Consider the following 12912-nt stretch of genomic DNA (forward strand, 5'->3'; position numbering starts at 1 on the left):
GTGAAGATGCGTTGGCATCTGGCAATCATCTTACCCGAAGGACAAAGTCTGCGTGTGGCGAGCCACGGGGCAGAAACCATTGAAACGTTTACCGTCGTGCCCTGTCCCAAGTATTTCTTTTAAGGAGAGCTATAAAATTTCTTCATGCCTTTGTTAGACAAAACGTTCATCCCTTTGACCGCGGCTACGTTCGGCGACTGATTGTCGCCTCGAGCCCGAGCTCACTATCATAAATCTCAAATAAATACAGTCGGATCGAATGACAACAGTTTCTTAATACGGCTATGGTGAAATCTAAATTACAATACTAGGGGTCTTCCCAAAGTTCCAAAGGGAAGGTTCCGGTGTTCTTTCATCTCCGACATATATATACGACATATATATCTTAATTTGATTAATTACTACGTATTCAGCGTACTTAACACACTTCATATTCAATAAACATAATCTATTTAAAATTCTAACTAAATCCAACCAATATTTAACACAGCCAAATTGTGTCATAAACAATGAAAAATTCACTGCTACTGTAACAACCAGTTTGATAGCTTTCGACTAAATATCTTCGAGTAAAATATTTTCAAGAGAATAACTTCAATGTCAGTATGTGCGAAGTAGCGTAAAAGGAGCAACAGTTAGCAGAGTATGAAGTCATCCCATCAGGTGGTCCAAGATCGTTGCACGGTACTGTTGATTGGCACGCAGCAGCAAGTGTAGAGAATCGCTGCAGGCAGAAGGGAAAGAAGCGCGAAGAATCGTCGCGAGGGGAGCGTCGAGGGTAAAAGGAACTGTGTGGAGGGTTAATCCTGCTGGATCCTAACCGTAGAATCTCTGTAGCATTTCTCTCTTTCCCTTTTCTCCTATAACATAATTGGCCCCTACGCGATCTCTAGTCTGGTGCCAGAAGGGATTTCTAGGAGTTGACTCGGGCTGGTCCAATCTCACCTCCCGTTTATATTCCACCGACGAACCTTTGGGCTCCCATATTTATCGGTGATCCAATAAAAGTCAAATTCGATAGCTTCGATCGTTCCAAAACACGATTGTATTAACAATTCGATGATTTAATGATCGTGAGAAACAGTAAATGGATTTTGAAAACAGTAGCGCGTGAATTTTACGATCTTACCTCGATAAAAATGAAGAAGGATGCTCATTAGTGTCGAGAATGGAATAGTATCTTATCTCGATAAAAATGAGAATGAACAGTGGCGCGTGAATTTCGTAGCCGGTTGATTCTATTTTTAAAATATAGACGAACGTTCACTAGCGTCGCGCGTATGACAGAATCGCGCGAATTTTACAAAAGATTCATTTTATAATCTTATCTTGAGTAGAAGTGCAAAAGAATACATTCACTGCTGTTGCGAATACGACAGTAACGCATGAATGCTGTAGACGATTCATTTTACAATCTTATCTCGATAAAAATGGAGGGTGATGTTCATAAGTATCGCGGATACTCGTTGGAACAGATCGATGGAACGATAAATTATTTCAGGTAGAGGTATATAAATCGTATCGAACGATAGTCTTCTGGTCGCGACCGAGAACAAAGGAGAATCAGTTCGGGAAAGGACAGAAACAGAGCCGATGAGAGGGTAGCCGAAATAATTAGCGGTAAGCATGAAGAAGGTCGGGCGGAAGGCCGTGGCCAGGAAGCGGCGTGGGGAGTCCTGTGATCTTTGGGAAGTCACGGGTCAGCTATGTGTGCTTTGGCTCGTTTTTGCTGGCGAATATTACCGCGAGCAATTAGCCGAGGCTCATTAGTTACTGTCCAATCAATCAAACGGACGGACGGAAGGAAGACACTTCCTTGTAAAATTGTTACATGGAAGTGGGAGTCGCGACAGAGACCGGTTTCCTGGAAACTTAAATCTTTCTTTTCCCATCTATGCTCGTATTGCTCATCCTTCGTTTATTTCTGAAATGAGGAAGAGCTTTATTCAAGAAGATAACCGTCGATGCAAATGAATATTATTTCCAATATCTTCATTAATTTCGCTTGCTCGTTGATGGTTCTCAGAAATCGAATTAAAAGGAATACATATATCGAAGGCAAGAGGCAATATCGCGGCGCGAACGGCGCAGCATCCATCTTCCTCAAGATCCACCGGTTGACCCTTTCCACGGGAGTTTAAACGAAAGCCAGGCAATCTACCGGCTGGTTGGATCCCGCAGGTTCATTAGTCAACAGACTAAACACTGTTGCCCCATGCCGCTAAGTAAGCTGTAAAGCCTGAACTATCAGGCACCGGCAAAAGGACCAAGCACATCTCGGTGAGGATGAACTCGATTGATCGTCGCCGGATGATCGCGCAGAAATCGCTGTCACGTGGCTGTTAGATTCTTTCCAGCAGCTGGTCGTATCCTTAATGGGCCACTTAAAAGTCGATTAATTACAACCAGAGTAGGTTACCTTCTTCGGCTAGTCCATTTTTACTTCCTGCCCTTATCCTGAAAACTACATGAATCCAGCGCGATTCATGTCTCACTCATAGGTTCATCTAATTAAAGTGATATTAAGGATCAAGATAAATTAGACTTAAGTTAAGTGCAGTTTTACTCCTTTAGGGTCGGAATATCCAACGATTATACGTAATTGTAGCCTGTCTCTACGTCTTTCCAATTTAATACACTAACGTATACATATAGGTATGTTCATTCTCTTAGAATTGATAGTGACAAACTTTTCCATCTAAGTAGTGTGTCCCTTAACATGCTGACTGTTGGTCAGATTTTCTACCTTGTCTATAGTGTCAAAGTATATCTTTCTTGCTATTGAAATTTCATTTTCTTTCTCTAGGAGCGATACATAAAGGCATGAAAAACACTGATGGTTTTAAAAAAGACATTTTGGAATAAAAGGGTAAGGTGAAGGTTTAAGACGAAAACAGTCGATCTAACCAGAGTTTGGCAAATAGTATCTCGAAGTGCAAATACAAAAAGGTAGCACGTGGTTGGACACAACAGCTCCGGGGGACAGTGTACACGGTGGTGATGTGTGACGTAGTCTGACACGATGTCGGGGCATTGAGTCCCGCTCTGGTCAGAGCAGAGGTACATCGCGGTCGTACATGATGTATATGGTGCGCGGGAATAGGGGCGGGGCGGAGACAGATGGGCGTGTGGAGGATCCCTTTGAGGCTGCCGCATGCGGCGCCAGTGCCTCTGCCCTGGAAGTTCTTCTTTTACCTCTTGCTTCCATCGAAAACCTGCGGACGATGCTTCGAGGCCCGAGCAAGCTTCGAGCCTTTCCCTGGCGCCACTTGGAAACACCGTCGTCGTTGAAACCTTTCGGTGCAAGAATTCACGCAGCTTAGATTTTGGTAGAAACGATTTCGTATGTATATATAGTAGCTACAAAATATATAGCCACGTCGTTGTATTTATTTTATTTATTAGTGAAAATGAAATGCATAGAATGTGATAAAAAAGCGCTTCGTTGGAAAATAAAGGTATATGCCAATACTTTATTTATTAAACCAAATATGTATTTTTAAACTAACAATGCCATGAAATAGATTAGCTTGGCTTTCCCTCGAACCCCAGCTTTAGCAGTACATATGTCGAAGCAATCAGATATACACACTATCGTGCATAAGTATTAGGACACCTTCTGATACATAGTAGAGATTAGATTATATGATACAGATTAGATTATGTAGTACATATAGATGTATATATAATGCAGATTCGCATTACATGCATTTTGTAATGTAAAGTACTAAATGAAGTAAAATTTATTCCAACTTTTTAATAAATATAACAAGTAAGTGTATATAGATTGTACGAGCATGTACATTGCAGTCTTTAGATGTTTCATTCGTCACAACGCTGGTTCATCCGCATAGTTCATCCACCGTAACTATTAACCCGAGTCAGTCTATTTACGTCCATTGGAAGCGTCGATGAAATTTGTTTTCGATCTAATGACAAGCCAGTGTTAATGTGGTCGATTAAACAGGAAGGATGGGAAAGTGATTTTTCTCTCTTTTCTTGTAAATTCACGTTAGATACACGCGTACTCCTTACGTAGATCAGAAAAGGATAACGTTGCAAGTGAGGCCGGCCTGTAATGCGAATGTAATTACTCAATTCATCTTGCGTCCCGACTAATTGCGCGTTCTACGTGATCTCGATTAGCCGGGCCAGCGGTTTAATTGCCCGGCTCGATTTTACGAGTCGCGCGCGATTCGCGTGTCTTGTAATCAGACCCCTTTTGCAGAGTGGAGATTGATTACGGAAACGCGCGTTTCTGCTCGGTTCCGTTCGTTTCATGACACTTTCGCTGCTCGTTATTAATGAACTACACCCTAGGAAACGACTGTAAATGTCAGCCAGCCTGATCGTGGATATTCTTCTTCGTCGAATGAACATCACGTATTTTTTCGTGATCCCTTGCTTTTTGCTCGTTGATAAAACGCCCGTTTACCGATTATATAATTGGATACGGAGAGGAGGCAACGAGCTACGGCTAACTCTTCTCTCGATAAATGAAAAGAAGACGAGAGACTCACTTTGGTCGGGAGGTTCGGGCCGTGGATCAGGCAGAAGGTAACGTTGCCCCGAGGCGACGAGAGTCGTTTTACCAAGAAGTGTTAGGAGATGCCCGCGTGGTATAGAGAGGAATTTCCCGCGAGGCTCGCGTGTCCCGGATTTCAGGATCGGGGGCCCCCGTGAATCCTCCGGCGTCCTCGATCCGCTCTCGCTCAAAAAACCCCTCCTCCGGGGGTTGACTAGCCCGGCTAGAATACGTTGCGAATCACGCGAACCCTGGGGCGACTGAAAGGTTAGCACGGAAACATCAGCTCGCAGATCTTCTTTCTTCCAAGCCTTTGTAGACCGGGGTAGCCTCGAAACTGAATTATGACCGCTGATTACTGTCGTTCGACCACGGTGCCCCTACGCTGTTTTATCTCGCTTGCAAACGATCCTGTCGAATGTTCGAGCGGCGGGCTTTGTAACTACCAACCGATGAAATTCGCGTTTTGGTCTTGTACAATAACATGAAAATTATATTTACATCTGAAAACGTGCGTTGTGGCTAGGAGTAATTTGTGAGTCTTGTGATTTCTATGTGTAGCGAGTTTTGCGTTGGTATCAAAGGTTTAGAGATAATTCAGTAAAATTCCTGTTTTATTATCGTACAATAAGATATTTGCATCTGGAGACATGCGTGATGTCAGAGGATAATTTCGTGGGAAGTATTCTAATTCCTGTGATTCTTGACTAGAATGAAGTTTCCATTTACAGAAATGATTGTGGAATAGCAATATATTTCGATAAGTTTCCATTTCATTTTTGTACAATAAGATGGTGAGATTTACACCTGAATGTATGCATGATGTTTGTTACGTCCGGTGACTTTTTATGTTCGAGGCAATCACCATAGAATTAAGCTGTGCACATAGAATTAAGCGGATTACGATAATCCTAAGGAACTGTCATAAAACGAGGCTTTTCGATTTACGGTTAAGACCGGTATTTATGGGTATTATAGGCCATAAAACATCTTCGATTCCTTATGGTTATCGTTTCTTCAGGTAAAAATTGAGAAAATCTCGAGATTGCACCCGTAAGCGACAAATGGTGGGGCAATCACCACCGAGTAAGAATTTTTCTTTGCGATAACATTGTCGCCGAACTTGACTGATTTATTATCTTTAGAACAGTTAACATCTCTTTACCGGGGTTTCATCCTTAGATTAGTCACCTACCTCACTTATATCGCATCGGCGTAACCATCTTCTCTACAAAGTTGTTGGAAATATATTCTATCTTTGAACTGTTAATCAAGCATTCTACTCATTAAACCACCTCTATTATCCTAACCCAAATAGGGGGTCGATCAGTTCGTGGCGTCGATTGTCTAATCGTAACGGGAATTTACGACTCACGTTGACACGCTTCTTCGCGATCGCGTTTCTCCGTGAACGATCGAGAAAACAATGTCTTAGGGTCAAAACTACATATACCAGTTTGTTTAATATTTTCCCTTACAGAATCCATTTTAAGACATCCGTAATGCCTGATAATCGTGTTCTAGAAAATATACCAATTCTTGCGCTTTCTGTTCACAGCAAAATTTTCAATAGCAGAAAAGATTTTGAAGAATCAATAATAAATATACCGACTTCCCCATTCATACTCCGCGTCAGCAACCACCGGAGGGATCCATCTGATTTGCAATCTTCTTCAAGAATAGGCGCCACCGTCGCGTGGCAGACCCTCTAAAAAGGAGAACACAATGTCGCAGGTAGTTGTTCGTCAGGATACACCTTTTATGATCGGTGGTCTACCTAAACACGAAGCATTGTCACCTCTTCAAATTACCTTCCTAGTTTATACAAATGCGTAACCAATTCCAAAGATAGAGATCGGAAACCATGAAACAGTTTGAATGGGTTTAGCAGCCACCAAAAATGTGTAAATATTTCATGCAAAGGACGCGTCTTGTCCGAAGATTCATGTCGGCTGAGGCCACCGCGTGAGTCTGTCGGTGTCCTTTATAGAGGTGAGGTAGGTCTTTGGCCATGTTCAGCGGCCGACCTTTGTAGTTGGGTCTAACCTCGTTTGTGAAACAAGCCGACTACAGGCTTCTTTTTTTCTACGCGATAGACAAAGACCGCACCGCTTGTTCGTTCGACTGTTTAGGGACCTGGTTATAATTGCTTTCGAGGTTTCCAATATATTCTAATATTTCTTCGGATTAGTGTTCTTTTAGTATACTTCTCCTTTCCTTTTCTTTCAATGAATCAGTACTGTTTGAAGAATGGCACTTTTGAAAGAAATCGATGAAATCTTCTAATGTCCTGTATCCTATGAGTTCTATGAACGCATTTATGCATCCAATGTAAGCTATCTTTGTGGGCGTATATATGCGTTTATCGATTTTTTCGGCCTCTCTCGCTCTTGTGATTCTTTCATTAGTGTATAAGATGATACATGTGCATTTCCTAGCAACGGCAATAAACAAAAAGAAATGAAAGTCCGTTTATCTTCTGTATGGTTTATAGAGAGTCGCAATTTTTATTACATCGCGAGAGTCGTGATTGTGAGTAATATCCCTTTGCACTCTGTTTTCGCCGCTGTGGCGACAACGTAAGTATGATTGTAAATAGTGTCGGAGTAACTAGTAGTCTGTAGTAAAAATGATTCGGAATTTCTGGGAAGTCATCGGGCTGCTCAGAATGCAAAGGGATATTATAGTAGTAGCGTATATAAATCATTATATTATTTTCTATTTAAAAAAGTATTCCGTCCTCAACGATCGCAACCGATAGGCGCGTGCCGTCACGCGGATTGCTACCGCCGGGTGTATTCAGCACTGAAAGGATTAGAAATAGGCGATTTAGCTTAAGTAGTAAAGTTGCATGGTAGTTTTAAGTTTTCAAGGGAAATATAAAAAGGACCTTGTCTAATGGAGCTTTTTTCGGTTCTTTTGCTTCGATTCGATTCGGTACGTGAGAAAGATCGATCTTTGGACGGAATGGCACTGGAACCGATGGTATATTTCGTGGTCACGAGCCACGAGAAATCACAGGTTAGTTCAGTTTTCACAGCCTCCATTTACTCTTTACGAATCGTCGAACCCTTTTCCTGCTCGGAGCGCCAGGCGCCAACGTTTCACGCCTTCTCAACGGCCCGTTTCAGCTCTTTTTCTTTCGTACGGGCGCGTAGTTAAGGATCCTGAAGCATCGTGCTGCTTGCCTTAATGATTTTAAGTCTCTAGGGAATGGTATCCCTCGACTCGCCCAACAAAAATTGTTAACATGGTCGTAAGAGTAAGATATAAAACAATACAAATACATACATTCTCCTTCCTGATATAAGAATTGGACTTTTCACGGAAAAGAATACTTTTTTTAAAAAATAAGGCTATATTCTTCTGTAGATTCAAATTTATCTATTGAAAATTGTTAGCAATGGCTACACACCCATGAATTTTTACGAATAAATATAAAGTACAAATATTTTTTTTCGTAACTTGAAAAATTGATTTTTTTTCAAAGATAAAAAGAGAAAATCTTGTTCAGAAATACTAGTTATAACTTTCTATAGATTTCAACTCGTTTAGACAAAGGTTATTAACGATGATTACATCGATGAAACACTACGAAGAAAAGTAAGATGTAAATATTTTCATCTCCAATATAAAAACTGTCACTCTGTCAAAAAAGAAGGAGGGATTTCGCCGCCACCAAAAAAAAAAATTAACGAACTCGCCAAAGAAAACTACATTATTATAACTACATCCATATTATAGAGTTAACGAAAATATTGCGGCGAAACGAATTATCCTTTCCAATTTATATACCTTCGATATCCGGCCGTATTCTTCTCGTCTGCTTTTCTCTGTCCTACACATTCACTCTAAGTATTCCCTTTTCTCTGTCTACCCTATTCACCGGCCATTTCAGTGCAAGTCATTCCGGAATAATTTATAACCCGAAGGATCGAGCTAAACGGCCGAGCTAAGTTAACTAAACGCCGTGCTAATTTCATTTAACGCCTGTATCTGGCGAGCACGCCGCGGGGGGTTGTTTATCGAGTGTCCCTTACGAGTCGTGGCCTCAATCACCCCTTCCCGCTTGTTCTCTCGCACTTACCCTACGTCGAAACGAACACAGACAACACCGCAACCCTTTCACGATACGCTTCTCCAGGAAGTCAGGAACGTTTCTTTTTAGCTCGTTTTTGGGCGGTGTCCTAGTCGTTGGATGGTTAGTGCTACTTCTCACGTGAAACGATCGAGATACACGACGACGGAGAGAGAGGCAAGAGGGAAGAAACGATGCCAGACGATGGTTTCTTTCGCCACGGCAATCAAAACGAATTCGATGGCCTCGTTAATGTCCGGTTTTATCGATTTGGGACGAGCGTAAATTCCGCGGCGTGACACGTAACCTCTCTTGACTTTTTATTATAGATACGCCGTGTTTCACACCGTGGAAACGCGCTGATTTAACACCCCACGGTCCTATTGAAAATTACGACGCTGTCTGGTCTACATTAAGAAATTCGTTCGGCTTCCGAGTCTGTGCTCCGATCTTCTGATAAATTACGAGCCAATTTCTGGCACGCTTCTTTCGCATCGAATCGACCGATCTATTAACCTTAAGGAGGTCGCGATATTCTCATGGAGTTGCATACAAGATCGCATATTTGAGAGATACGTCGATTTAATATCTGCTCTGCAGTTGTTAACTTTGTTGGAAAGATTATACGAATATACGAGAAAGTTTCATTTCATCGAAATATTATATATGTTCAATGGGTTTTATTATTTTCAAAGAGAGAAGCAAGTTGGTAACTTGTAGAATAAATTAAAGAACGTACACTTATCATTCGCCTCGTATTAAAACCTGACTAGATTTTATTAACTTCGACTTTATCGCTATTTCTATCGACCAATTATCGAAAGAATCGTCTTTTACGACTAACAAGATGTCTTCGACTGAAGGAAGCAATAAGAGAGCTAATGGTTTTGTATCATCACTGTCAATATTTGTTATATATCCGTGTAGAGGTTTGTTTGCTGTAATTCTTTATTAGTACTTAACGCTTCAGTAGTTACTCTTTATCCACAAACAATACATCTATCCATAGATGTTTACAAAATGATTTCAAACATATTTGTCAGCTTCCACATCATAGCCTCTGATGTATTGGAATTTCATATGTAATATTTCTTTTCTCTATAGTCAAAAATTCATTAAGAAGGATCGAGAAACACCGTAACCGAAATCTTTGGAATAGAAAAGCTGTCTGAACGATGACGACCCCTGTCTTTCCTCATTGACAATATGTACCAAGGGGTTCTAACTTTTTCGAGATTAATTACCAAGAGCTCGATAATATCGGCACGGTAGCTTCGTTTCGACCGACACTTTAATGGCCGACACATTGATTCAAAGAACAGGACAGTGGAAAGAAAGGAAAGAAGAACGAAAAGGGAGAGACAGGAAGGGGAAGGAGGGGAATAGATACAGAGAGGAGACGGTAGCAAGGACGTCTTTTATTTCTTTCGTCTCCTCTCGGTACTACCTGGCACGCTCTTTCTCTTCGTTCGCAGGAAGATAAAGGATGGTAATTGTTTTTTTCTATCTTTTTTCTTTTTATTCTCTTCTCACTGCCGTTCCTCTCGTCGAGTTTCTGTTCCTCTTGGAGCGCACAGGGCGTCGCGTTGCCTCGCCGTCATTACACGGCATGACAAGGCGCCTCTGTTCCAAGCTCCTCGACTTCTCGCCACTTTTTCTGCTCCCCATTCTCGTACCACCTTTTCACACGGCTTCTGAACGGCAGAAAAGACTTCGAACGGCAGGAAGCGACGTCTCTCCTTGTGCACGGCCGTGATAACCTTTCAACCCTCTTCAAAAACCGTCTTCGCATTGTGAACGAGCGGCTCGAGTTAGTCGGGGGAGGGAACAACCGGCGATAAAAGTCGATGATGACGAAATATGCTATCTCGCGATTATAATACGCTCGCTCGGCCATGTACGCTGCGTAGCTCGCTTCGTTTCATGTCGCTTTGTTTAGACCTTGGACATTTCTACACGAGCGGTTTGTTTAAGACGCAGAGTTCGTTATATTTATCCTCTTGATAAAATTAGAAAAATTTGTATTGGAATTGTATTCGCTCGAAAATGTTTCAGCTTTTTGTATTAAATTTGTTAACTTATCAACTAATTTTAGGAGACTTGCATCTTTCAATGCAATAGGTTATTTCGCCGACGAATGAAAATTTCATTTTCAAATATATCTTATCAAGATTCTTCTGATGAATTTCTCTATATCGGAGGATTAAACGCATTAAAGAAAACAACATTAGAGAAAACAACGAATATTTATACACTTTAGTATCACAGGTTTAAATGAATGAACTATCGGTGTCGTTCTAAGAAAACCGTCCACTGTTTTTGTCGTGGTAGATTCGTGGATTTGACTTGTTCTTTCACACGACTCGTATCCCGAGGGAAGTCGAGCCGGCAGGTCTCGCAGGTTTACGAGGTCCTACACTTGTACACTCGCCTAATTGATCTATGGCCGACCGTCTGTTCTACCTGCAGGGATGAGAAGGCGGTAACACGGACAGAGACACGGCCGAGGCAAGCGTGCACACGCAGAATATCAGAGTGAAAGCCAACGAGTCTGTCAGGGTGGAACGGAGCAGGAACCAGGAACAGGCCCTGCATTTATTGCCAGCGAATTACTCTGTGGAAAAAGCTTGTATCCTGCCGAAGAGAGGCTGCTCCTCTCACCTTCCTTCGTCTTCTGATTTAGCAGCAATCCTCCTAGACAAAAATCTTTTCCACTTCGTAAATCAGAGTCCTCGTTTGAAGACATCAAAGGAAATTTCAGAGAACCCTTTCTTCGAATAAAGGTTTAACAATATTTCTTGTACAATGATTAGGGATAAAGATTTTATAATACGAAGTGAAAAATTAAGATGAAGCTTTTAAAGTACAAACAAAAGAACTGAGATACAAATTTAGAAATATAATGATTTTTAAATACATACACAGTGATATTTCCATTTTCGTTATTTGTGGAAAAATTGTTGATCATTTCAAATTAAGTACAAACATTCGAGGTGACGAACAGGTGACTTTTTTCAGCCAGATAAGATCACTTAGAAGTTCCAGATTAATTGGAATGCTCAAACATGAAGACGCGATCGTTCTCAAATACAAATTGTTCATCATTTCAAACAAAGTCGAAGATTTAAACACGAGCAGATTATTATTTCCATTCGAACGAAGATAGAACAATACTCCTGCATCTTATCGAGTAATACACATCACTAATACATCTCTGGCATATCTACCAGATTCTACGACCGAATTTTCAATCTTCGTTGCAACAAATTACCCGAAAGAGCTTAATTCCTACTCTCTAACTTGCGATCGAAGAAAGTCTTTTAAAATCAAGCGCGTCCCTAATTCTCAAAGCAGTAGCAGTTTTATCGCGTAGCGTGATCGATCCGCTCCCATGTCCCTGGTGCATGCGAATGTCACTGCACGAGAGTCTCGCGGTTCCCAGTCGATCGTTTGTACAACGGGTGGCGAGGCCAGTGGGTCGAAATGTTTGGCGACATGGTCGAATTATCCTCGACGCAGGCGTGACGAAGAGGGCGAAGCACGATGACAACGTGGAGAGAAGGCGAAAGAATAAGAGGAACGGGGAGAGAGATTCACAGAGGATGGCAAACAGCGAGCAACAACAAGTTGCTCGTAATAGGTCGCCGATCGGGCGGCGGTCTCGTGAAGCCATGGGTCGAGGAGAGAGCGAGTCCGTTGCATGCCACAAATTGGCTCAAATATTTACGCAATTGGCATGATAACCGCATTACGTGATTATGTACGGTTGTTGCGCGCGATCCCGATGCTCACCCTCTCATCCCATCATCAGCACCACCCTTCTCTCCTCCGCACTGTCCCGTTTCTCTCCTCTCTGTTCTCCATTCTCTCGTCTCTCTCTCTCTTTCTGTTATTCTGTGCTCCGTTCTCCATGACCTCCCGTATAAACGGCAAATCAGGGTTATTAAACGACCAGTCGCGAGGCACGCGCATTGTTCCCGCCGGCCATGCAACTTCCGCTTCGACGTTCTTCCGGTTCTTTTCGCCGATCGCCTACCGATTCGCCCCTCGCGGCTCTTCAATCTTTCTGCGGATTTCTGCGGAGAAATCGTCGCAGTTCCTGTTTATGAAAGTCGAATGATTTTTTATAAATACGTCCGATTAGAATTTTTCGATGGATTCAACCTGTGTAAGATCTTGTAGTTGTGGGATTTTTATGTCTGCAACTTTCTCTTGTTGAACGAATAAAGCAGCTTGTACTGTTTTAGATTATTAGTATTTGTTGTGGATTGTGTTTCAAATACTTCTAATTGGTTGCCTACTTTGATCG

The sequence above is a fragment of the Bombus terrestris genome, chromosome 13 (genome assembly GCF_910591885.1).
Source record: "Bombus terrestris chromosome 13, iyBomTerr1.2, whole genome shotgun sequence".
NCBI lineage: Eukaryota > Metazoa > Arthropoda > Insecta > Hymenoptera > Apidae > Bombus > Bombus terrestris.